The sequence below is a fragment of the Bacillus rossius genome, chromosome 1 (assembly GCF_032445375.1).
Source record: "Bacillus rossius redtenbacheri isolate Brsri chromosome 1, Brsri_v3, whole genome shotgun sequence".
In the NCBI taxonomy this organism is placed as follows: Eukaryota; Metazoa; Arthropoda; class Insecta; order Phasmatodea; family Bacillidae; genus Bacillus; species Bacillus rossius.
The window spans coordinates 217,885,345-217,911,614 of NC_086330.1; the positions used below are offsets into that span (position 1 = coordinate 217,885,345).

The window sequence follows — 26,270 nt, forward strand, 5'->3', positions numbered from 1 at the left end:
GGAGAGCCTTCTGCAGTGCTGCAGTGTTTTTAAGGAGAAATCTGTGCCTACATTGTTCAGAAACATCATGTATTGATGTTGCCATTTCTAGCACTTGAATATTATAACGTCTTTAATAAATCTGCATGTTTTCTCATACAAAACTGTCAAAACCTTCCAATAGCTTGAAATCATATAGAATTTTAGACCATTAAATGATGGTCCTTGTAAGTTAGAATTTTTCACCACATTCTTTTTGTTCTTGCCAAGGCCAAGTATTTTCACACAAATACCGAATGTGCTCTCTCTCTGTGTTTTTAATTTTTTGAGCATTGAATCATTTAAAACTTGTAGTAAACATCAAAGATGTTTCATTAATATTTCAATATCAGTCTATGCTTACCACTTGTTTTGACATTGTAACATATTTATTTATAGGATGATAAAATTCAGATGTGACTCAAATGTTATGAAACAAGGTTTTCTGGTAAGGAAATGACCATAAGCATGTGTACTTACTATATTGGCAGACATAAAAATTCTACTATGAAACACTAAACCAACGTATGTATTATTGGGGCGGCTGAAAAGTATCCAATGTGAATGGTTACCATTCCGTGTAAATTATACATCCTCATGTGCCCAGAGCAATCCGGAATGGTTACCATTCCGTGTAAATTATACATCCTCATGTGCCCAGAGCAATCCGGAATGGTTACCATTCAGGATTTACTGGCAAATATTGTATAATTGCAAATCCTGAAAAGTATCCACTGTATGAATGGTTACCATTCCGGCTTTTACTGCAAATGTGCTGCTAGAAAAAATCCGGAAAAGTGTCCGCAGTGTGAATGGTTACCATTCCGGATTGGATAGTTTTCCGTGTTCGTCTGCAAAATACAGAAAAGTATCCGCTGTCGGAATGGTAACCATTCCAGTTTTGTGTGCGCAGATATAAAAGCTCCTAAAATCCTGAATGGTTACCATTCCAGTTTTCCTTGCCAATGCACTTAATCGTGCATAAACCATTTGTATATGAATGTATGGTCAATTATAATATATTTTCTTTTAGAATGATTTACTACCCATATCTGTGTTGCGAATAACTGGATAATGTCAACTGAAAAGAAATATTTAGTGTGAACAATATGTTTTGTAAAATATCTCTTAAAATGTCTTTTGATTTACAGGACTGGACTTGTCTTTATCCTAAAAACATGCAATTAAAAACATTGTACGTATTTCAAATTTAATTTTTAATATTTCAGAAATAATATGCCTACTGCCAAATTATACTTGAGTGTTCCTGAATACAAAAATATCTACACTAATGGAGTTCTTAAAATCAATTTTGTTTTGGGCAAAGGCAGAAAGTACATAAGTGATAATAGCTGTATCCGAATAGTGGCCTAATGGATCCCTTAGCTAAGGGATCCAGAGATAGTGCATCGTAACGCGGCCATCTTTGAGTTGTATCCGAATTCTCACAAGGGATGTCGATGCATCCTCTCATGCGTCCACTAGTTTGAGATTTTAAGGGACGCGACTCTCACATCCACTGATATGTCCATAGATCCCTTAGCTTTGTTATTGTGACCATAACCCTTTGAAAACGAGAGTGTGATACGAGATAGTTAGTAAAAATGGATTTTGAACTTGAAGATAATCACGTAAAATGTATCTATGGTACTTATAAATACTTATACTATAAGTATATGTTACATAATTCACATAAACAGTAAATAAATTTTATTTGTAGTAACAACAAGTGCCCGATTAAAATTTTCTTTTGTATTTTAATTCCCAACAATAATTTAAATCATTTGAAATTGTTTAGAAATTTGAATGTTCATTTACGTTTTACTTGCCCACCTTTAGATTTCATGAATATAAAAGGCCAATCCACATTAGTACAATGACAAACTAACAGGCAGTGCTAGCTGTATAACTATTCGGATATCGTACATACTTTAGAATGTACCTTTATATTGTGGGTGCATTTGTTTAGGGATGTAGGGACGTGAACTTAATGGACGCATCCCTAGGTATTCGGATACAGCCAATATTTCGGTCATCAATGTAATAACAGTGCTAGCACACACAAATCTGAGCATGTAAACTATTTTTACTTAACAACGAATTTTTTAAAATTTCATTTGAAGGCTAGTTAACAGAAAGAATTCAATAACAACTTGCTCATCAACACAAATATATTTTTTATGTGACACCGTCTTATAAATCGATGAACGCCGGCTGCACGCACGAAAAAGTATGACTCATTGTCCCGTTATGCTTATTGTCCCATTACGCTCATTGTACGCTTGCGCCTTATCTATCTCTCTTCCACTCGATTGGAACAACCAACGATTTGACTTTTTGACGTGACAACGTCGGCGGCGTACTCGAGGTTATTGTTGTGCATCGCGCCACGGGAGTATATTCACAAGGAAATGGCTTTCTTACAAGTACGTATTATTTTAATTACTAGTGTAAATCAGTATATTTAAACAGTGTTGTATGAGTATTGTTTTAGCTGTGTAACTAAATATTTATTGCTGGTATGATACTTTTCACGCGTTAGTTTGACATTGGTAATTATTTGTCATGAGTTATTATTTGATCAACTAAATCACACACCGTATTATAGTTATGAGCCCATGAGCGTGTAAATATTTAGAGTCCAACAGAGAATAGGCTAGTTAAAAGAAATTAAAACAAATATTGTGCGTGGAATATTATTAATTTATAACATCTGAAACAATTGTTCCCAATATGGTCTCGTGGCTGAGCGGTTAGCAACGCTGACTACCATTTGATAGGATGACTGATCAAATCCCGGTGACTGAAATTTTTTTTTTTTACTTGTAAAAATAAATACAGTGCGCACGACACTTCAAAAGTAATAAATATATTTGAATTAATGAATGCAAATAAAAGTAAATTTATTAATTAAATTGTAGATTTCATTTCACTCCTTCTTTGTATCCATACAAAATAGTGATAATTCAATAAAAATGATTCAATTTTAATCATAAATGTATGCAGAGGTAGATTTTATCGTACAAAAGATAGAAAAATTAAAAACAAAAATTCTTCCTCAAAGAATATAATATTTTTAATGCCTAAATGGTTTGGTTGCAAAAACCTATTACGGCTCAGTCTCAGGCCGAATATGATATTTCCTTTTCTTCTGGATCAATAATTTCATCAATATTTTGTTATGACGTTGTCACGTTTAACTATCGTCCGTAAACCGACTTTACAGACAACTTTTTTTTTTTTGAAAGAATTTTTGAATTTTTCGAGGCACTGAAGTGTTTTCAGAATTTTCCCTTTTCTTCTGTTATTTTTCAGACAGCTCCAAGGATGAGCGACCAAAATTTCAAAAGGGTGTACCACCGTTGGGTGATCAAAATTTCTATAAGTATTTTCAGAATTACTCTATAGAGTATATTTCCTAAAATGCCAATATCTATAATGTAAAATGTGGTCTAGTTGGGCGCCGTGAAAACTCTATAAAGTACTAGTGCTGTGATTGTGTATGTAGCACAACTACTAACCTCTACAGAATATTAACTAAAAGATGTCTTGTTATGTTGATAGTGAAAATAAATTATTCTCAAGTTGTATGTACTGGTGTAGTTTGACTCAGTGTGAATACCAAACAATAAAATGTCGTATAATTCCTTAGCAGTATGTCTCCTTCTCTTTGGTGTAAGTATTCTGACCTTAAAATCAACAAATATAAGTAGTGTGTTTAAAAGCATTAACTTCTCTATGACTGCTGATCTCAGTGTAATAAAAACTAATTATTCTTTCAAGACAATCCAAGCTAAATACTTCTGTCTATCTGGTTTAACATACACATGATATGTAAGTATGGTTATCAATCGGAAAAATAAAATATAATGAAAATTTAACTTTTTACTAGGGTCAAAATCATGGTTGTATGGGTGACAATACTCTTTTGCAACATATCCAACTGTAACATGAAAAGTGACAGAGTCAATGATTAGCAAGCAACATACAAATACCTTTGAGACAATTATTCATGTTTAAATAGGTTTTTCATTAAACAAAATTTCAATATCCGTTATACTTAAATGTCTTTCAGAACTAATTACGTTTTACGTAATTGTATCACTGAATAATAGTTTGGTTATCAGTCAATATTTTAAAATATTATTGAAACACATTTTAACTGGCAAATTAGTCTTTTCTTTGTTTTTACTAGCTCAGTCTCTTTCGGTAGATCAAACTGTCTCAAGACTTCTGGACCTGGGACTATTCTTTAAACATTCAAGACAATTAATGACTTTAACAGATTTTAACTTTGATATCGTACATATTACTGATCAATGTCAGTTAACCAGGTCCAGTATGTACAAGCTACCAGTCTTTACGTAGTTAAGTAGTATTAAGTTGTTTTAGCGAGTTTCAAATTAGGTCTTGATCGTAAACATCATAGTTTAAGATATCTTGCCATTAAAATAGGACAGGTAACTTCTCGCTGTTCTTGTTAATTCGGGGATGTGGCAAACAAACCTCGTCGCGTCGTTACAATACCAAGAGGCTGTGGAAAACCTCTCCGAACCCCTGTCTCTCCTCCGATGTTGCTGGTTAGATCTCACTCTCCTCCGATGTCGCTGGTTGGGTCTCCGTCTCGATGCACCTCCTCTCGTGCTGCTGGTACTCCCGCAGGACTGGCGTCGGTCACCTGGAGTCGTCTAGAAGGATGATGTCCTCCGGTACACCGTCTACGATGCCGTCTACCGCTGTCGAACTCCTTCCATCTCGAAGATTGATAGTCCTTTTCTTCTTTTCTTCTTAATTCGTCGTTGATCCAGTTATATTTATGCTGTTAGTCAAAACTTATCGTCGTCGTAGATTCTTTAGTAGAGCTTCGAACATCGGTAACTACCTCTTCTTCATTGTGTAGTTCCGGTATTTATTATAAAATCATCAATTTCACGTAGATTCTAGCTATTCAGTCGTCGTACCAATGTTTTACGTGATATTCTTACATTCATTTATGACTAAATCACGGAGCTCTTTCTCTCTAATCCTTCTCCCATGATAGTAGAACAGAAACTCCAGTTCCAATTTGTTTCAAACAGTCAAAGCTTTCTCTATTGAACACTCTCCGAAATCACACTGGGAATACTAAATTCTTTAAATAAAATATATGCGCAGTCGAGCGTCCAATCACATATACTCTTTCCTCAGTAATGACCCAAAAACAATATTAAAAGGTGTAAGCTCATTTCCTATTCTTCGCCGTTTAACAAATGTTTGCAAAGACATTTCATAAAATTATTACTTAGATAAAACATGAAAATACTTAAAGAGTAAAACCAAATTGACCTGACCATAGAGATACAATACTGGTAAATATAATTCATAACAGGACTAAGACAAAGTCATAGAGGTAAGAAGTAAAATAATAAACATAAAATTCATTTCTATTGAGGGCTTCTCAAATACCTCTATAGAATAGTCCCCTTCAGAAATGTGACTAACGAACTATACTCTGATATAGGTCTTAGGACCATTTCTCATCATACAAACATCTCATCTATATTCTAATTATTTGCAGAAAATTTACATTTCATATTATTGACCTTATTTACATACTTACTTGCAAACATAGAGTATTGTCACCGATATATGTCTTCAAACGGACATATGTGTAACAGTGTATACTATTCTACAGGAGTGTAATATTTCCTCAACTGCGTTATATTATAGTGTCCTATTACTTGTTTCGTTTTAATGTCAGACAGTTCGTAACAGTTACTTCTAATAATCTTCGTGATCATATATGGTCCATCGAATAGTAGAAATAGCTTCTTAGTAACGTACTTCCAAAATTGGCTTACTGGATTCGTTCTCTTGAGTACTAAATCTCCACAATTAAAACTCATCTTGCTGGAATCTTTCTGGTATTTTCTCCGAAGATCCGCCGTGGATGTCAACTTGGCTGCGACCAACTCTTCAGTTTCCTTCTGTATCTCGACTAATTCTTTATCTTCTGCGGCCAGAGCTTCATCGTGATGTCTCGGTAGTAACGATGACGGTATTATCAATGATCTTTTTCCTGTTAACGCTTCATATGGAGTAACACTGGTAGAACTGTGTACAGTATTATTCAAAATGCATTCAATGAACGTTAATTTACTCATCCAGTTCTGCTGTGTATCGTGGCAGAATGTCCGCAACATATTACCAAGTGTGCGCATTTGTCTCTTCACAGGATTACTCTGCGGGTGTCTCACCGAAGACGTGGTGGGTACGATTGGCAGTTTTCTGAGTCCTTCCAAATTTTCAGTAGTTTTCGTATTTTCTGTGTCATCCATAGCAGTTACCATCCAACCTGCAAAATTCAAAATTATTTTATGGCTAGTTAGAAAATCTACCCCGAAAATTACTGGTTTGGCCAATCCTTTTACGATTAATACATTAATGTACTTGGTGCTACCTAACCCTTCTACTTCCAATAAGGTCTGACGATTAATGATGGGACTAGCCCTTGATGTAACTCCTAGAATCTTTAAACTCGGTACTGGCATTCTCGGTAATGATATTCCGGTGCTCTCTATCATGGCTACGCAGTCTTCGCTGATGCAGGATATCTCTGCGCCGCTGTCTAATAGTACAGGCACTTTAACTCCGTTTAAAGTTAACGATATCTCCGGACATAGTGCTTGTTTCGCTTGAACTTCGGTTGCTGTGGGCTCGCTGAGTAAAAATTCACGCTCGTTTTCTTTGAACATAATGGTGTGTATGCTTCGACAATTATTCTTGTCATTTGCGTCGGGATCCAATTTTATACTAGCCCCGTCTAACTTACAATTAGGGACTGACGTGCGGAGCGGGTTTTCGCCATCCCTAATTAGTTTACCGCACTGTCCTTAAATCCTCTAATTTGCTCTTGTGACAAATTAGCAAATCCATTATTTGCATTCGGTGAAATCAAAAATGTGTTATTACCTCCTTGGTTTGTATCTGAGCTTCTGCTAGATTGCATGCGCGGCCATTCCGTGTTGCTTTGCTCGTGACTTGGCGCTATAGAATATGAATTTCTTTCTCCTTGTCGCGCGTCGTGAATGGTGGTGCTAAAGCTGTTCCCTTTTTCAGACGGTACAAACGTTTGTGCATTTATGCTGTACTGACCTCCGGAATGATTATTGTAATTTGCCGATCGTTCTTTCGTTGTTCGATTTTCGCCTGAATTCTCTCTGAAATTAACTGTCCCCTCCTGGCGTTTATTCTCCCACTGTGATTCATTTTCGCGTCTGTCTTGTCGCTTCTCGTTTCTACGACGATAGTACTGTGGTTTATAAAATCCGTTACCATATCGCTGACCTCGATATCTATTGTGATACCAATTACTTCCGCAGTTTTCAACGTTCAGTGTGTGAATTTGAGGTTGTTTGTGTCCGCTGTTCTGCCCTTCATTTCGATTGCGCCAGTTATTGTATAACGGTGTCTGTTGGTTCGTGTTCTTGCGCTCGTTAGTTTCTTTGTGCGTTACCGTTTTATCGAGCTTAACGAGTCGTTCATACGTTAACAGTTGTTCCTTGAAATCTACAATATTACTGTATTGCCGTCCACTAAGTTGTAATTGATAATTGAGTGGTAATTGCGAAATTATCATGGCAATAAACTCTTCGTCTTCCATACGGCAATCAAGATAACGAGTTCTCTCGTACATATCGCTGATATGCGCCTCTAAATTTTGAAATTTACGATTTTCGAATTTTTCAGAATGCAACTGTATTCGCAAATTGCTTTGGATACGAGTATTCCAAAATTGGGATATGAAAGCTTTCTGAAACGATTCGTATGCGTGTACCGAATCTTTCGCCAACTCCCACCAATAATATGCCGTGTTTTTCAAGCAGTGGCTAACGCATTTCAATTTTTCTGCGTCTGTTAACTTAAATGTGTGGCAATATTCTCCAAACTGATTTAAGAATCTTCGAGGGTTTTCATTACTTTTCCCTGAATATGTTGGAACGTCATCCAACCATTTCTTAGAAGGGTGGTGTAGTGTAAGTACCGGATCTGCTGACATAATTGCAGTACTAATATTCGCGGGATTTCGCTCGGCTTCTATCGTTATCGATTTGTTTACCGGCGTGTCTTCCTTGTCGGTATTACATTCGCTAGTGTGGTGAGTCGTTAGTTGGGGCGAGAATGTTGCGATGTGTCTGGATTCTCTTTCTATTTCCACTATTTTCGCCTCTACCATATCTAACCTTCCTGTTAGACGCTCGCTTAAGTGTACTACTTTATCGTCAGTGCGTTTACTGAATATTTCTACACCTTCAATACGAGTGTGTACGCTGGAAAACTTCTGTTGCATCTCGTGCTGTGTTTCAGTTAAGTCATGCCTGATTTCTGCTGTTTCATCTGCAATCCTGCCTAAAGTGTTATTTAAGACTTGCACTAAATTGTCTAGTCTTTCGGCGTTTTCTCGCTCCTTTTGTTCCCTTTCTAACTTCTCCTCCTGTTCTATACGCTCCCGTTCTTGTTTCTCCCGTTCCCGTTCTAGTTTCTCCTCCTGTTCTTTACGCTCCCGTTCTTGTTTCTCCCGTTCCCGTTCTAGTTTCTCCTCCTGTTCTTTACGCTCCCGTTCTAATTTCTCCTTATTCATGAACTGGAACAGTGCATCTAGGGTAACAGTTGGTGTCGGCGGCGAATGACCCAACTCCATTTCCTGCTGTGACTCCATACCAGTAGTCTCGATGTGCTGTTCTGGTACTACTTCTCTAGGTTCTCGTTCAGGACTAGAGTCAGAAGTGTCATTGCTACCTCTCAAAAAATATGACTTCCTACCTGTGTCTGTCATCTTGACAAAACAAAATTACTGTCTGTATTTTTCAAAGTGTCTTGAGTTGTTCAAAAAAAGATCATAAAATAGTCCCTAACGTTGGCTTACACGTTGTGCGCCAAAAATTCTGAAGTGTTTTCAGAATTTTCCCTTTTCTTCTGTTATTTTTCAGACAGCTCCAAGGATGAGCGACCAAAATTTCAAAAGGGTGTACCACCGTTGGGTGATCAAAATTTCTATAAGTATTTTCAGAATTACTCTATAGAGTATATTTCCTAAAATGCCAATATCTATAATGTAAAATGTGGTCTAGTTGGGCGCCGTGAAAACTCTATAAAGTACTAGTGCTGTGATTGTGTATGTAGCACAACTACTAACCTCTACAGAATATTAACTAAAAGATGTCTTGTTATGTTGATAGTGAAAATAAATTATTCTCAAGTTGTATGTACTGGTGTAGTTTGACTCAGTGTGAATACCAAACAATAAAATGTCGTATAATTCCTTAGCAGTATGTCTCCTTCTCTTTGGTGTAAGTATTCTGACCTTAAAATCAACAAATATAAGTAGTGTGTTTAAAAGCATTAACTTCTCTATGACTGCTGATCTCAGTGTAATAAAAACTAATTATTCTTTCAAGACAATCCAAGCTAAATACTTCTGTCTATCTGGTTTAACATACACATGATATGTAAGTATGGTTATCAATCGGAAAAATAAAATATAATGAAAATTTAACTTTTTACTAGGGTCAAAATCATGGTTGTATGGGTGACAATACTCTTTTGCAACATATCCAACTGTAACATGAAAAGTGACAGAGTCAATGATTAGCAAGCAACATACAAATACCTTTGAGACAATTATTCATGTTTAAATAGGTTTTTCATTAAACAAAATTTCAATATCCGTTATACTTAAATGTCTTTCAGAACTAATTACGTTTTACGTAATTGTATCACTGAATAATAGTTTGGTTATCAGTCAATATTTTAAAATATTATTGAAACACATTTTAACTGGCAAATTAGTCTTTTCTTTGTTTTTACTAGCTCAGTCTCTTTCGGTAGATCAAACTGTCTCAAGACTTCTGGACCTGGGACTATTCTTTAAACATTCAAGACAATTAATGACTTTAACAGATTTTAACTTTGATATCGTACATATTACTGATCAATGTCAGTTAACCAGGTCCAGTATGTACAAGCTACCAGTCTTTACGTAGTTAAGTAGTATTAAGTTGTTTTAGCGAGTTTCAAATTAGGTCTTGATCGTAAACATCATAGTTTAAGATATCTTGCCATTAAAATAGGACAGGTAACTTCTCGCTGTTCTTGTTAATTCGGGGATGTGGCAAACAAACCTCGTCGCGTCGTTACAATACCAAGAGGCTGTGGAAAACCTCTCCGAACCCCTGTCTCTCCTCCGATGTTGCTGGTTAGATCTCACTCTCCTCCGATGTCGCTGGTTGGGTCTCCGTCTCGATGCACCTCCTCTCGTGCTGCTGGTACTCCCGCAGGACTGGCGTCGGTCACCTGGAGTCGTCTAGAAGGATGATGTCCTCCGGTACACCGTCTACGATGCCGTCTACCGCTGTCGAACTCCTTCCATCTCGAAGATTGATAGTCCTTTTCTTCTTTTCTTCTTAATTCGTCGTTGATCCAGTTATATTTATGCTGTTAGTCAAAACTTATCGTCGTCGTAGATTCTTTAGTAGAGCTTCGAACATCGGTAACTACCTCTTCTTCATTGTGTAGTTCCGGTATTTATTATAAAATCATCAATTTCACGTAGATTCTAGCTATTCAGTCGTCGTACCAATGTTTTACGTGATATTCTTACATTCATTTATGACTAAATCACGGAGCTCTTTCTCTCTAATCCTTCTCCCATGATAGTAGAACAGAAACTCCAGTTCCAATTTGTTTCAAACAGTCAAAGCTTTCTCTATTGAACACTCTCTGAAATCACACTGGGAATACTAAATTCTTTAAATAAAATATATGCGCAGTCGAGCGTCCAATCACATATACTCTTTCCTCAGTAATGACCCAAAAACAATATTAAAAGGTGTAAGCTCATTTCCTATTCGTCGCCGTTTAACAAATGTTTGCAAAGACATTTCATAAAATTATTACTTAGATAAAACATGAAAATACTTAAAGAGTAAAACCAAATTGACCTGACCATAGAGATACAATACTGGTAAATATAATTCATAACAGGACTAAGACAAAGTCATAGAGGTAAGAAGTAAAATAATAAACATAAAATTCATTTCTATTGAGGGCTTCTCAAATACCTCTATAGCACATAAACTTGAAACATTCCCATTTGTTTCCTACTATTCCTATCATCGTCCTATCTTTAACAGAATAACACAGATTGGAAGAAGTTAAATAGCAAATATGTATAAAAGTTATAGTTAAAGTAATAAACATATTTGAATTAATGAGTGCACATAAAAGTAAATTTATTAATTAAATTGTAGATTTCATTTCACTCCTTCTTTGTATCCATACAAAATAGTGGTAATTCAATAAAAATTATTCAATTTTATTTGTAAAAGTATGCAATCATTTTATCAATGTTTTGTTATGACGTCACGTTAAACTACCATCGTCCGTAAATCGACTTTACAGACAACCAATTTTTTTTCGTTAAAACCATTACTTCCTACATTGTAACACTTGGAACCGGTCTGAACCTGGGTCTGGAATGAGTTAATCTGCAGTCTTGTCACCAAGGTTGTCTGTGCTGTGAAATCTGGGTTTAAAGCTTGCCATTAACACTGAGAATCCTACTAGCCCACTAATACTGTATATACTAGTGTATAGCGCGCCCTTTTTTCCCCTCAAGTAAAATAAAAAAATAAGGATGCGCGCTATACACGGAGAAAAAAAAAAGTGAGTAGAAGAGGCGGGGAGGAGTGGAAGTCGTTAACTGCCGGTGACGGGTGACGTTTCTGGCCAGCCCCCACACATACGCACAAGCAACAAGGCCTCTCTTTCACACACACACGCACGCACACAACCTGGTCTCTCTTTCACACACACACACACACACACACACACGTGCCCGCGCAAGCTCGCAGGTCTCTTGTTTATTTTTAGACCTCCCCCTCTACAGAAAGCCAATGCAGCTAGTAAAATAAAAGAGAGATAGAGAGAATGTTGACACCAGTCCCCCCCTCCCACTTCCTTCACTTCGTCCCAGCTGCTACCGTTGTCGTCTAGTCCTCCATGTCACATTCCTGCCTGCCTCCCTCCCTCCCTCCCTCCCTCCCTGCGGTACACGTACCAGTTGTGACGATACAGCGCTTCATTATCTTCCGTCTACACAGCAGAGTTTAAGTATTTTCCTGACGCATCACCACACATCAATTTAAATTATCATTTGTTTCATACGTAATTACTTAACAGGTACCACAAAATGTTAGTACAATTTATTTACGGGAAAAAAAAAAAATTGTTTGGAATTTGTTGCAAAAATCGTAGTGCGCGCTATACACGTGGGCGCGCTATACACAAGTAAATACGGTACTATAAATGCAAATGTGAGTTTGTTTGTTTGTTATGCTTTTACGCCTTAACTACTCAACCGATAAACATCAATTTTTCTTACACGTTGTCAGAGGTGCAGAAAATGACAGGATACCTGTCATCAAGAAATAAATTATAGTTTAAAAAACAAAAATAACTTTAACAGCAAATCTAGCAAATATATCGCTGGACGTAGTTATTTTTTTTTAGTTTATATTTTCACGTTGCATTATGAAAAAAATTCAATAGCACTACATATTTTTATGTGCTTTTGACGTTAGCACTGCTTCCAAATTAATTGTCAACAGATTTCTGTGTGTAAAATATTGGAAAGTAGCCTTAATTACTAATACTTATTGCCTGATATTGGTTGGTCAAACAAGTCTTCAGGATTAGTTAAAAAAAATTATTATTATTTTAATTTTCGATACACCCGCGCCCAACTTTCACCTCCTCTGGTGTTTATTTTAGTATAAATGTTTTCGGAAAGCTACACAATATAATATTACTTTTTTTATCCTTCTTGTGTATGTATTCCTTTGCAAACTTTTAAAATGTACCATCTTATTTGTATGATCAATTACTTATTTCATTAAAATTAAAAAAAAATTAAATACTTCTACAAATGATCACAACAAAATTGGTAACTTAACTGACGTTTCACTTAACTTATGTTTGCTTTAATAGGTGAATGTGGGGATACATGGGATGGTTACTTGTCATAATAAACATAATGAACACTTTAATATTGTAATTAGATCTTTGTATAAATTTCATTTTCAAGAAGTAATGTGAAAATAAACAATATAGATTAATATCAGTGGGTTTTTTAATCTTTGTTTTATCTTATAACACTAATTTCTTAACGTTTAATAAAATATTCTCAAACATTTGGCGGATGTCTTCTAATTTCATTATTACTATATTTCAGCATGTTTTCACAATCAATCCACTTGCTTGATTTTTTTTTTGTTTACCGGTAAGTTACTGAAAAGAGTTCAAAGTTTGTGGCACACAATGTAACAGTTAAAATTCTTTCACAAAAGTTGAATATAATAATGCCACGAAAACGATAAAAATATGAACGCGTTTTGAAAACTGGCTTGACTTCCTCTAGTTCATAATATTTTAGGCGTATGGTAAATTATTATAGACAGTGCGTTGGTGTCATTCCCTTAAAAACATTTGGATTTTTAAAATGACCTGAAATAAATCTGTAACTTGTGGTTAGATTAGACATGTTTCCATTCGTCAATATGTCCACCCCGGGATTATGGCAACATCACTGTTAGTTACCTCTACCATCCTTACTATATTACCAGTTTCTACAGTGCGACTAGTTGCCTAGACCCCACCTTGCGAATTGTCATTTCCGGCTGTTGGAAGGAGTTGCCAGCGACGTTTGACCATACGAATTTAAACCACGCCTCAGTTATTTGTAGCAGCCAACCGAAGGCCAGTCGCACCCGTCAGCAACAACCTCAACCACCAACCAACTCTTCTTATTCAATGGCATTTCCACTTGCAAAATGCCTAAATATCATCGGTTTCTCACTTATTCCAATCAATGGAATTAATGATTACATTTAATGTTCAGATTAAGCTGTTGCGTCTTGTTAGGGGCTTGTTGTTCTTTTATCCATACAAGTTCTTTGACAATACAACAAGCCCATATTTTTTTTTTTTTTTTTTTAATTTATGTGGGGTGAACAAATTCCCGTTTTCGCCGCTGGTGCACATCTCTTAATAATCCTGAAAACTATCCCGTGATGGCGTGCAGTTGACTCATTTACCGGTCGCTAGATGGCAGCAGTGTTAACTGTACACGAGAGATCGCTTGCACAAGTCTGTTGCATATAAATTTATAATCAAATGTAATTTATTTCCTTTTAGAAATCCATAATCCATTGAAGTGTCAAAACCGATGCATGACTTTTTCTCTCCCTACCTCCACCCCCCTCCCCAATGGGTCTTAAATAAACAAGAAGTCAGCATCTCACACAGACCTGTGATTTCACACGAACATTGTTTGCATTTCGGAGATGGGGATGAGTCACGTAATTGTTGCGCTAATTCCCTGCCAGCCTCGTGTTTAAAGTGTTGGCAAATAAAGGGATTGGGAGGGGGGGAGTGAAAACAAGGTGAGGTTTGCAGATCAGCTAAGACTCAATCTAAAATGTTCTTATTTATCATTAACACATCCTCGTATACCAACATCTCAATAACATAAAACTTCAATAATTCACAATGTGAATTACTTAACACGTGAAGTAACTGTGTATGTAATATTATTATATCGATTTAAAATGATTAGCTTAGAAATGGCTAAGTTAATAATATAATGGTTTATTGTACATTTTTAATTATCTGTTAGGGTGACTTTTCTTTGTTATGGCTGCCGTTATCTATCTCAGTCTCTGCAAGGCCCGTTCTACAATTCCACGGATGCGGAACACGGATCACATAAGCCGAAACGTAAAGTAGTCTGTGTTCATTCCACAGTGGGATGTATCCGGTCACTGAAACATACGGATTCGCGGAAGAATGCTAGTCAACTCCCAACTATTGCGTGCCCCTGAATCCGTATATAGCCTATAGGAAGTAAGTATTTCGGCACCATTTTGGTTTAGAAGAAAACGGTGGAGATAAACAACTGAACAAAATAAGTTTTCGGCACTTTATCTTTTTATCTTTTTTTTAAATATTAATAAGGTAAACAAAGAGTTATAGTATTTGATATACACATTAAAAACATAAAGTAATATGCATGGTTTTTGATGTATTTTGTAATCGTAAAAGCATTAACATATTAATTAAATATTATTTATAATTATAAAACAATAAACAAATATCAGAAACACGTTGAATATTTTATAAAATGTAGGATTTTTGTTGTTTTCAAAACAATTATCTTTGGTTTTTCAAAGGTTGCCATTTATTACTTTTGTGTTGTAGAAAACAAATTTTTGTCCCAGCCGTCTAGTTTGCTCTGCTTACGTGTTCCGTGTCGGAGCTTTTACGTGTCTGTGTCATTGTAGAACACGCCTAAGAACGAGTCGGGCTACGCCACGTGTTTCGTATTTTAACATGTATGCTCATCTACGAGGCATTTACGGCCACATCAGTATCGTGACACCTGATGTAGTAATGAAGGGATGGTGGAATGGAAGAATAGAATCTATTCACTAGTTAACAGCAGCCTATACTACTTTTGCTAAAAAGAAAAGTCGGGAGCGACCCAAAAGTTAATCGCACTCCAGTTTTTTTTTTTTTTTTTTTTTTTTTTTTTTTTTTTTTTCCCAATAAAGTGAACGGTATGACCGTTTGTGTTTCAAAGTTAAGTAATTCTAAGCGCCTAATTATAGTATCATTATTATAGACCCACTGTTAATGATAGTAATGTGTAATAAATGCTGAATGTAAATTATTTAATTTGAGAAAAAACTGCACAATTGAGGTTAATGGGGTTATTTTTTGCGTGCGAGGTATTGGGACGAGGGAGCGATAAGGCGACACGGTTATACGCACCAAGTGTACCTTCGCCTTTACACGCAAGGCTCTGAACTTAGTGTTTTTTCGATGTGTTGTTCTTGCCTAATATGTGACTTTCAGTTGCAACCAAATAATAAAATATTTATTTATTTGTCTTTGGAATGGCGATGTTAAGGCATAGCCTTCTCTTAATATGTATAAAAGTTCAATGCAAGACAATTAAGTAGTTTAATGTATATCTTATTGTTATATTTTGAAATAGGGCTGTCTGAAAACATAGTTTTTGACTGTTTGAGGACTCCGAAACTTTATTTATAATCCGCGTGATGTCTTGAAAGTATGTCTACATACTCGTTCTCGTCTGAAGTACACAAGTTGTTGACAATAGGTAGAATGGTCTCGTAAAGAAAACGTGTATTTCGTACACATTTCTGTACACAAACGTACTTAAAAAAAGAAAATTAAAAGGACTGAACATAAATTAGTTATTTAATGCCCTGGGTGCTTGTTCAACTATAATACTGAGCTGGGAAAACCATATAAATGACATACAACAAATGTTAATTCACTAATAAATATGAAAGATTTATTTTATTGATTAAACAAATCAAAAAGTACAATCAGTCTCCAGTTAATAAATAGGAATAAATTAAGCTGAAATATTAACTAACTAATGTTGATCACAATCTATAGAAAAGTTTGTAGAAAGTCCAGATATTTCAGAAAACCAAAAAAAAAAATTAATTATTTAATATATTTAAATATGTCAGAGTCTAATTGTTAATTATAAATGTTCCGGTTAGCTCAAGCATGAGATCCTAGCACTCAGGACCTCTGGACCTGTGTGAATAAGACTGTTTGTGTTGTAGAAAAAAAAATATTACAGTTTATGTTTACTCAATGCATATCACTTATTTACCGTCGGATAGTCAAAGTTTACTGTCTCAGCGTTACGATTACTACAAAAATACGTTGGCGTCCCTAGTAATTAACCACGACAGCCATACCTGGTTGATAGTAGAAAGTTGCCAGTTATATTACCGTCGTAACTCACGGTAAAATGCGTCCCGCAACTTGCCTTCAATAGTTGTGGTAACTCACATTTTTCCCTTCGGAAAAATTATAATTCGTAGTAAAATCACTTCATAATAGTCCGCCAAACTATTATATTCCCAGCGGGAATTATCTTGAAACACACGTGGCGTCATTTAATCACTCTTTTTGACGTGACAACGTCTAATAAATCAATGAACGCCGGCTGCACGCACGAAAAAGTGTCCCGTTATGCACATTATTCCTTTATGCTGTGTCCCATTACGCTCATTGTATGCTTGCGCCGCATCTATCTCTCTTCCACTCGATTGGCCTATGCATCCTTGGAGAAGAAAGACAGCGGCAGCACGCAACTTACATTTACAAGTAAACTGTTTCGTCGACTGTTTATAAAGTGAAGTGAAAAGTTAATGTGGTTTTCATTGCTTATTACAACAACAATTTCAGCAATAATGTTTAATTATTCTTGCATTTTAAAAATCTGATTACTAGTATAATTTCAAGTACTAATTCTTTTATTATTAAAAAAAAGGAAGCATCTGTCGGCGAGTGCAGTAATAATATGTTAAGTTACAATTGACTAAAAAAATTATGTTGATTCATATAATTGATGATAGATATTTTATTACAGTTTATTTTTATGAAAACTTGTTCATAACTATATTGAAACTTTATAGCTAAACGCCAGTTTTTAAAATTAATTACAAGTCATGTACACGTGAACAGTTTCGTCGACTGTTTATAAAGTGAAGTGAAAAGTTAATGTGGTTTTCATTGCTTATTACAACAACAATTTCGGCAATAAAGTTTAATTTTTCTTGAATTTTAAATATCTGATTACTAGTATAATTTCAAGTATTTATTCTTTAATTATCAAAATAAAAATGATTCAATTTTATTCATAAAAGTATGCAATCATTTCATCAATGTTTTGTTATGACGTCACCTTAAACTATCGTCCGTAAACCGACTTTACAGACAACCAATTTTTTAGAAGTCGCCACACTGCAGAATTACAGCATATATTTAATCATTTAATTCATACATAATTACTAGGTTATTAGATATATCAAATTACATTTTCACTTTAAAAACGCAATAAACAAGCTACTCGGCTAAAGGAAATGTCCATATTTGAACAAAAGCTAATGCTTATACTGAAGTCAAGCCAAAAGTGTGATAATTTTGCCGCACAGAAACATGATATTTAAGATTTACAGAGCCAATTATTGCTCAACTAATCTTCAAGAATAATTGCTATCATAAAAACTGCTATGCTAAAAAAATCTCATTGATACACAGAGCAGCTTTGTTTACTACTGCAAATGGCTATTGCTTATTGACACTGTAGCATCTTGTGGTAAAAATATAACACTGATTATGATTTTTCAGCAATAATAATTATTTATTTCGAAGGTAATTTAAAAAAATAAACAGGTTAGCATTCAATTACATAGTGCTGTTGAACGTATTACAAGAACAGCAGGCCGCACATACATAATGTCTGCCAACATTACACAAGAAGTATGAAAATTTGAGAACAGGCCTTTTAGTCACGTGTAAATTTTGAATTCCCGCAGTAATGTGGTCTGGCATGTACGTCATATGCGATTGACCAATAACAACAAAATAGCGGGATGAAATGACATGGTTATATAGACCTTGATTAATGACCGACATATTATCACTAACTTTCTGCCTTTGCCCAAATAAAATTGATTTTAATAACTCCATTAGTGTAGATATTTTTGTATTCATGAACACTCAAGTATAATTTGGCAGTAGGCATATTATTTCTGAAATATTAAAAATTAAATTTGAAATATGTACAATGTTTTTAATTGTGTATTTTTAGGATAAAGACAAGTCCAGTCCCGTAAATCAAAAGACATTTTCAGAGATATTTTAATAAACATATTTTCAGTTGACATTATCCAGTTATTCGCAACACAGATATGGGTAGTAAATCTTTCTAAAAAAAAATATATTATAATTGACCATACATTCATATACAAATGGTTTATGCACGCCATCTCTCGTGTACAGATAACACTGCTGCCATCTAGCAACTGGTAAATGAGTCAACTGCACGCCCTTAGCGGATACTTTTCCGAATGGATAGTTTTCAGGATTATTATGAGATTGCAACAGCTGCGAAAACGGGAATGGTAACCATTCAGGCTGCGGGCATTTTTCAGGAATTTTAAAGTAAGTGCATTGTCAAATAAACCCGGAATGGTAACCATTCACACTGCGGGAACTTTTCAATATTTTTAAATTAAGTGCATTGACAAGGAAAACCGGAATGGTAACCATTCATGATTTTAGGAGCTACTTTTATATCTGCGCACACAAAACTGGAATGGTTACCATTCCGACAGCGGATACTTTTCTGTATTTTGCAGACGAACACGGAAAACTATCTAATCCGGAATGGTAACCATTCACACTGCGGACACTTTTCCGGATTTTTTCTAGCAGCACATTTGCAGTAAAAGCTGGAATGGTAACCATTCATACAGTGGATACTTTTCAGGATTTGCAATTATACAATATTTGTCAGTAAATCCTGAATGGTAACCATTCCGGATTGCTCAGCACACATGACGATGTATCATTTACAGAATGGTAACCATTCCGATTGGATACTTTTCAGTCGCCCCGTATTATTTAACTACAAGTAATAAAGTTCTGTTTAAACTAATATAAACATACCCAACTGTATAGCATCTGCTAATTTTCACATTTAAAAGTCAGTTCTATAATCGAAGAAAAACTTACAGTTTTGCTATTAATTGCATATTTTAGCTGACCTATAGTAATTATAATAATTTTGTTCTGCTTACCTTTCACCCATACTTTAATTATTTGGGGATTCCAGTACAGTAGTATATAATAGGGGCTCCGGAAACAGGCGCCAGGCAGCGGTGCCTGTGGTGCCGACCGCCATCTTGGATTTGTGACGTCACGACGGCAAAAATTCCTCAAAATTCCTCAAAAATGACTCAAAATGACTCAAAAATTCCCGTTTTAAGAAAAAAATTCCCGTTTTCGAGGGAAAAATTCCCGTTTCGAGGAAAAATTCCCGTTTTATTCCATAAAAAATCCCAGCAGCTAAAAATTCGTAAAACTTGCTTAAGCATCCTTTACTCAAGCCTCAGTTAAGCCATTTCTAGTAGGCATGTGCGAGAAAGACTTTTTTGAATTCGAGACGAGATCGAGAAAGCAATTTAAAAATTCTCGAGAATCGAGTCGAGATCGAGAAATCTGTACTTTAGTTAACAGGATAATATGATCCAAAAAAGTAAAACTCAATAATCTGACAAACATACATAATTATTCAATAATTTTATCAAGTATCCACAATTGCAATTGCAATTACAACTTTACCTTTACACTCAACAGTTTATTTGCCTACTGTCGTATGTAAACATACGTTATTGACTCCATAGTCTATACAGTTTCCTTGAGCCATGGACGGTACTTGATCATGAAAGTCTGAACATTCACCACTATCGATATGTCACTATCGATACGGACCGCAATTTAAACATCATGTTGCTTGTTATATACTGCTGGCCGTGTGTATAACCTAAGGCCATAAAACAAAATGCAATCGCGGAAGAATTCTGCAGTCATGTTTATATTTTTATTTTTTACCGTACCGTTTTACGTTGATACTTGATATTGATACCAAAAATGATTTATTTTTAACTTTAATGTTGGTTTTATTAACGGAAAATAATCATTTTCTTCTGTAATTTAACGTGATAACCACAGCACAATTCATTGTTTACGTTTATCGTTTCATGTAGTGACTTGTGAACGGAAGTTGTTCGTTTTTAACTTTTTAATAATTTATCGTGTATACTATCGTAACAAGTATATTTTATTTTATTCGATCTACGTTACGTTGAAGATATGTTAATTATTTCAACACGCAACGCAAAATGCTGCCTCAATATATTATATTACCTAACCTATTTCTTGTTTACAAAATTCTCGAAAATTCCGAGCCAAAAAAATTATCTCGAGACGAGATCGAGAAAATTTCTGTCTCGACTCGTTCTCGATGATGCCGAGACTCGCACATCACTAATTTCTAGGAATAAGGATACCATGACCTTTGACCTTGAAACCGACCGCCATATTGGATCCGCCATCTTGGATGACATCATTGTGTTCTCGAACATTCCGGCGATGTGTTATCCTCCATATTGGATGTTGACGTCACCGTTGCAATTTCCGTTACGGCCGCCATCTTTAAATATATTATCCGAGTTTAATGAAAAAAAGTTTAAAATTTATAAAAAAATTAAATTAATGAAATTTTAATGAAAAAAATTTAAAAAACAAACATTAACGACACGGAGCTTGGAGTCCGCGGTTCGAACCCGGTGAGGGCAAAAAAATAAAAAATGGCGACTGATCCTTCCCTTACAGTGGCTGCAACAGACTGACTCCCACCACTTTTTTTTTTTTCACAGTATATATAACGTCATCTAGTATGACGCCATGTCCGCCATCTTGTCTTCGATGCTGGAAGCCATCATCATTGTATCGTCGGCGAGAGTGCGCTGACGCCATGTTAGTTTAATTCTTATCTGCTAGAGTGCAGTAATCATTTATTACTGTGACACCCGCCATCTTGAAATTTGGCCGCCATCTTGAAAATCCGTAATTATTTAGCTAGGAATTCCGGAAAAGTTCCAAAATTCATGAAATAAATCACTCATTAATTTACATATTTATTCGATCGATTCCTGTCCTTGGTTCGATACCCGATCGATGCAATAATGATTAATTTTATGAAAAAATAATAATTTCAATAAACCACGTTCAACATTCGTAAAGAGACTTTAAATCCTCTACTACCATCATCCTATCAGACATCAAGACCACCATAATGGAAATTTGTATTTATCAAACCATAAATTTATAAAAGTATTAAATTCATATAAAATCAAACAATAATTTACCTATTGAATAGTTACTTGGTTCGCTCCCTGGCCGATAAAAAAAAATTAAATATAACATCAATTTAACATAAAAGTAACAGGTTCGAGGAATTAAACACCACAAGTTCTTTTACAAACATAATATTTATTACATAATTTCTATTCTACTACAGGATCATTTGCGAAAGCCAGCAATCTTATAATCATTTACTTCTGCGGCGGTGTGAAATTACTAATTCTTAGCTCCAATCGGTTTATACTAGACAGAGTCCAGCCAGAACCTTTACAGACATAGTCCACCTCTTCTTGACAGAGTTTCCGGATACCGTGTTTAACAGTTTGCTTCACATCGTTAGAACTGTAAATTACTGCAGCCGATGTCTTAAATGCACACTTCTTCACTTTGTCATCGAACGGATATGGCTTTCCATATATACAGTCCAACCACAAGTTATATTTCAAAGATCCGTTTGTTGCTACATCATCAGTAAGCTGATTGATTATCTTCTGTCTGATATCGTCAAGAAAATTACAAATGTCTTTCGACTCACCGAACGTATTTAGATAATAGTAGTCTTTCAACGTTCCACGAAATGCAGACTGCGCCAAGTAGAAGCCATTATCGTTCACTTGTAATGCTCCGAACACAGTCTTAGATTTAGTTCCATGTTCAGACGTCATAACAATCGGTTGCTGGGCATCTGTTTTTTTGGTTGTACGCTTTCGTGTCTCCAATCTAAAGCGAGGAGTCGAAATGTCGGCAGGTAGTTCAGCAGTAGGAGCACAGACTCCACCTTTACATTTTTTCGCATGATGTTGCAAACTGTGAATTCGAGTAAACCATTTAAGGCACTCATCACAGCGAAACTTCATGCGAGAAGGATTCTTCGTGCATTTGCTCCGCTCATGTCTTCGTGCATCATGGGAAAATGCGAAGGACATATAACAGTAGCTGCAAGGATACCGTGGTGATGTAGACGATCCTTTCAGACCTGATCCAGATACAGGCGTTGCAACAGTAGTACCATTTCCAGGCATACTCTTATGCACATCGATGCATCGTTGTTGCGCCGAAACCTTTACTTTCTGCCGCACAGCAGGACCTTTGCATGCCATCATGTGCGTTTTCATATTATCTTTTCTGGCAAACTGCTTATGACATTTCTCACAAACAAACATTTTACGATATAGGTTCTTGGCACATTCGCTCCTCTCGTGTCGCAAAACATTGCTGTTGTTTGAGAAAATCTTGTCGCAGTAACAGCACAGATGTTCGCTAGTTGTCAAATCAGCATCCATTGAAGTCTCCATGGAGGTCGTATCGTCGATCGTCGTGGTTTCCTGCACATCCAGCTCTGTAGTCATTAAGATATCTCCTGCTGGTGGTATCACATCTGTTGAAATCTCCTCCAATGTTGACATCGTCGTCGTTGCCAACGGGATCTGCTCCACCATTATCGTCGCTGACGTCAAGGTTCCCGTAGACGATGGTACAACGTCCATCAAGGTCGACGTTAAAGTCGGTAAAGATGCCATCGAGTTCTCAAGAACAGGTAATTACGCGACTTATGCACCAGATGAAATAATCTAGGTGATCCTTACACCGTCGACGACAGTAACAAACTGAGCGACCTGATGTCTAGGACTCACTTATATACATTAACCGGTTTGAATAATACGCAAATCAAATCAAGAACAATTTACTAAAATACTAGAGTCAAAACAACATTAAAAAAATAGAAGCACCGACAACGAAAAGGCAGCACATTTGGAAGCACCGACAATGAAAAGATAGCACCGCCATCGAAAAGGCAGCACATTCGGAAGCACCGACTACGTAAAGGCAGCACATTTGGAAGCACCGACAATGAAAAGATAGCACCGCCAACGAAAAGGCAGCACATTCGGAAGCACCGACTACGAAAAGGCAGCACATTTGGAAGCACTGTCAACGAAAAAAAGGCAGCACATTCGGAAGCACCGACTACGATAAGGCAGCACATTTGGAAGCACCGACAACGAAAAGGCAGCACATTCGGAAGCACCGACAACGAAAAGGCAGCACATTTGGAAGCACCGCCATCGAAATGGCAGCACATTTGGAAGCACCGACTACGAAAAGGCAGCACATTTGGAAGCACCGACTACGAAAAGGCAGCACATTTGGAAGCACCGACAACGAAAAGATAGCACCGCCATCGAAAAGGCAGCACATTTGGAAGCACCAACAACGAAAAGATAGCACCGCCATCGAAAAGGCAGCACATTTGGAAGCACCAACTACGAAAAGGCAGCACATTTGGCAGCACCGACAACGAAAAGGCAGCACATTTGGATGCACCGCCATCGAAATGGCAGCACATTTGGATGCACCGCCATCGAAATGGCAGCACATTTGGAAGCACCGACTACAAAAAGGCAGCACATTTGGAAGCACCGACTTCGAAAAGGCAGCACATTTGGAAGCACCGACTACGAAAAGGCAGCACATTCGGAAGCACCGACTACGAAAAGGCAGCACATTTGGAAGCACCGACAACGAAAAGATAGCACCGCCATCGAAAAGGCAGCACATTTGGAAGCACCGACTACGAAAAGGCAGCACATTTGGTAGCACCGACAACGAAAAAGCAGCACATTTGGAAGCACCGACTACGAAAGGCAGAACATTTGGAAGCACCGACAACGAAAAGGCAGCACATTTGGCAGCACCGACAACGAAAAGGCAGCACTTTTGGAAGCACCGACTACGAAAAGGCAGCACATTTGGAAGCACCGACAACGAAAAGGCAGCACATTTGGCAGCACCGACAACGAAAAAGCAGCACATTTGGCAGCACCGACAACGAAAAGGCAGCACTTTTGGAAGCACCGACTACGAAAAGGCAGCACATTTTTAAGCACCATCATCGAAAAGGCAGCACATTTGCACTGTTAAAAAATTTTACCGTAATTTTAAGAAAAGTACCGGAAAAAAATTCTCCGGTGATCTTCGTAAATTTACGGTTACTTCATTAGCGAAAAAAACTAAATCTCCGTAAATTTCACGACCAATGCCGTAAATATACTAATACTTCGTAAAACTCAGATACGGATTCTTCGTAAATTTCACGACCAATGCCGTAAATATACTAGTACTTCGTAAAACTCAGATACGGATTCTTCGTAAATTTCAAGACCAATGCCGTAAATATACTAGTACTTCGTAAAACTCAGATACGGATTCTTCAAAAATTTCACTACCAATGCCAAAGATATACTAGTACTTTATTATTCTCAGATATGGATTCTTCGTAAATTTCACGACCAATGCCGTAAATATACCGGTACTTCGTAATACTAAAAAATGTATTCTTAGTAAATTTTACAATTAATACTGTAAATATACAAGTACATTGTGAAATTCAAATACAGATTATTTGTAAATTTCAAAACCAATGCAGTAAATATACAATAACTTCGTAATATTCACATACAGATTGTTCCTCAAATTTACAAAAGTTCTGTAAAAATTACTGAAACTCCGTAGCATAAAAATATGGTTTTACCGTTATGTTTACAGCACTTGATGTAAAATTTACAAAGATAAAGTTATTTTCCATGGTGTAGTACATGTTAATTTATGAAATTCTCTGGGTAATTTGTAACCAGTATAATTACAGTAAAGTCATGCTATTTTAGAATGCAATTACATACATAGCACTCTTAATGTTTGTGCTTATAATAACTATATAGCTTACTTTTGGAGCAAAAACATAACTCTAAGCCTCTACATGTTTTACTTGGTGGACATTTTACAATTCACACCAAATAAATTACTTTCTACCATTTTCTATTATAAACCCAATTTAAAGGTGGAATTTTAATCATGTACAGTGTATATTGAGGGTTTTGTGTGGAAAATCCAGTTACATAAAATCTCTTATTTTGTCGCATGTATAAGAAGTCAGAAGGAGCCATTTAGAATATACTAAGCCTTGACTTCTTCCCAATTAAAAAATTTTATTCTTTATCTAAATATGATAAAATGTCATAGTTAAAAATATTCTTTTTACTCACATTCTTACATTAACTCCATTATTTGTTAGACTATAATCTAGAAGATAGGAATCCTGTTTTAAATTTTATCAAAATCAGGTAAGTAGCAAAGACTTCATTATGTAATAAACTTTTAAACTCAAAAAATTACATGATTTAAAGATTAGTAGGATACCCAACCTTGCCTTATGCTTCATTTAGCCTAATTGTGAGGTATTTTATGATACTTATCACCTCTCCCTGATGGGTGGAATTTTTTATTAGTGAAAAATCATTACAAAGCAACACACTTAGAGGCATAAAGTATTAAAAAGTACCAAAGTATGGGTTTTTTGGATACTTTTTAATGAGAAGTTACTCTAGCATTTGTGT

General features: G+C 36.0%; 1 protein-coding gene across 3 annotated transcripts in view; it reads left to right on the top strand.

The window, feature by feature from the left end:
* The window catches only part of LOC134527290 (DENN domain-containing protein Crag), a 771,918-nt gene that overhangs the window by 560,197 nt on the left and 185,451 nt on the right, over window positions 1-26,270 (top strand). The gene's annotated exons all lie outside the window — the stretch shown is intronic.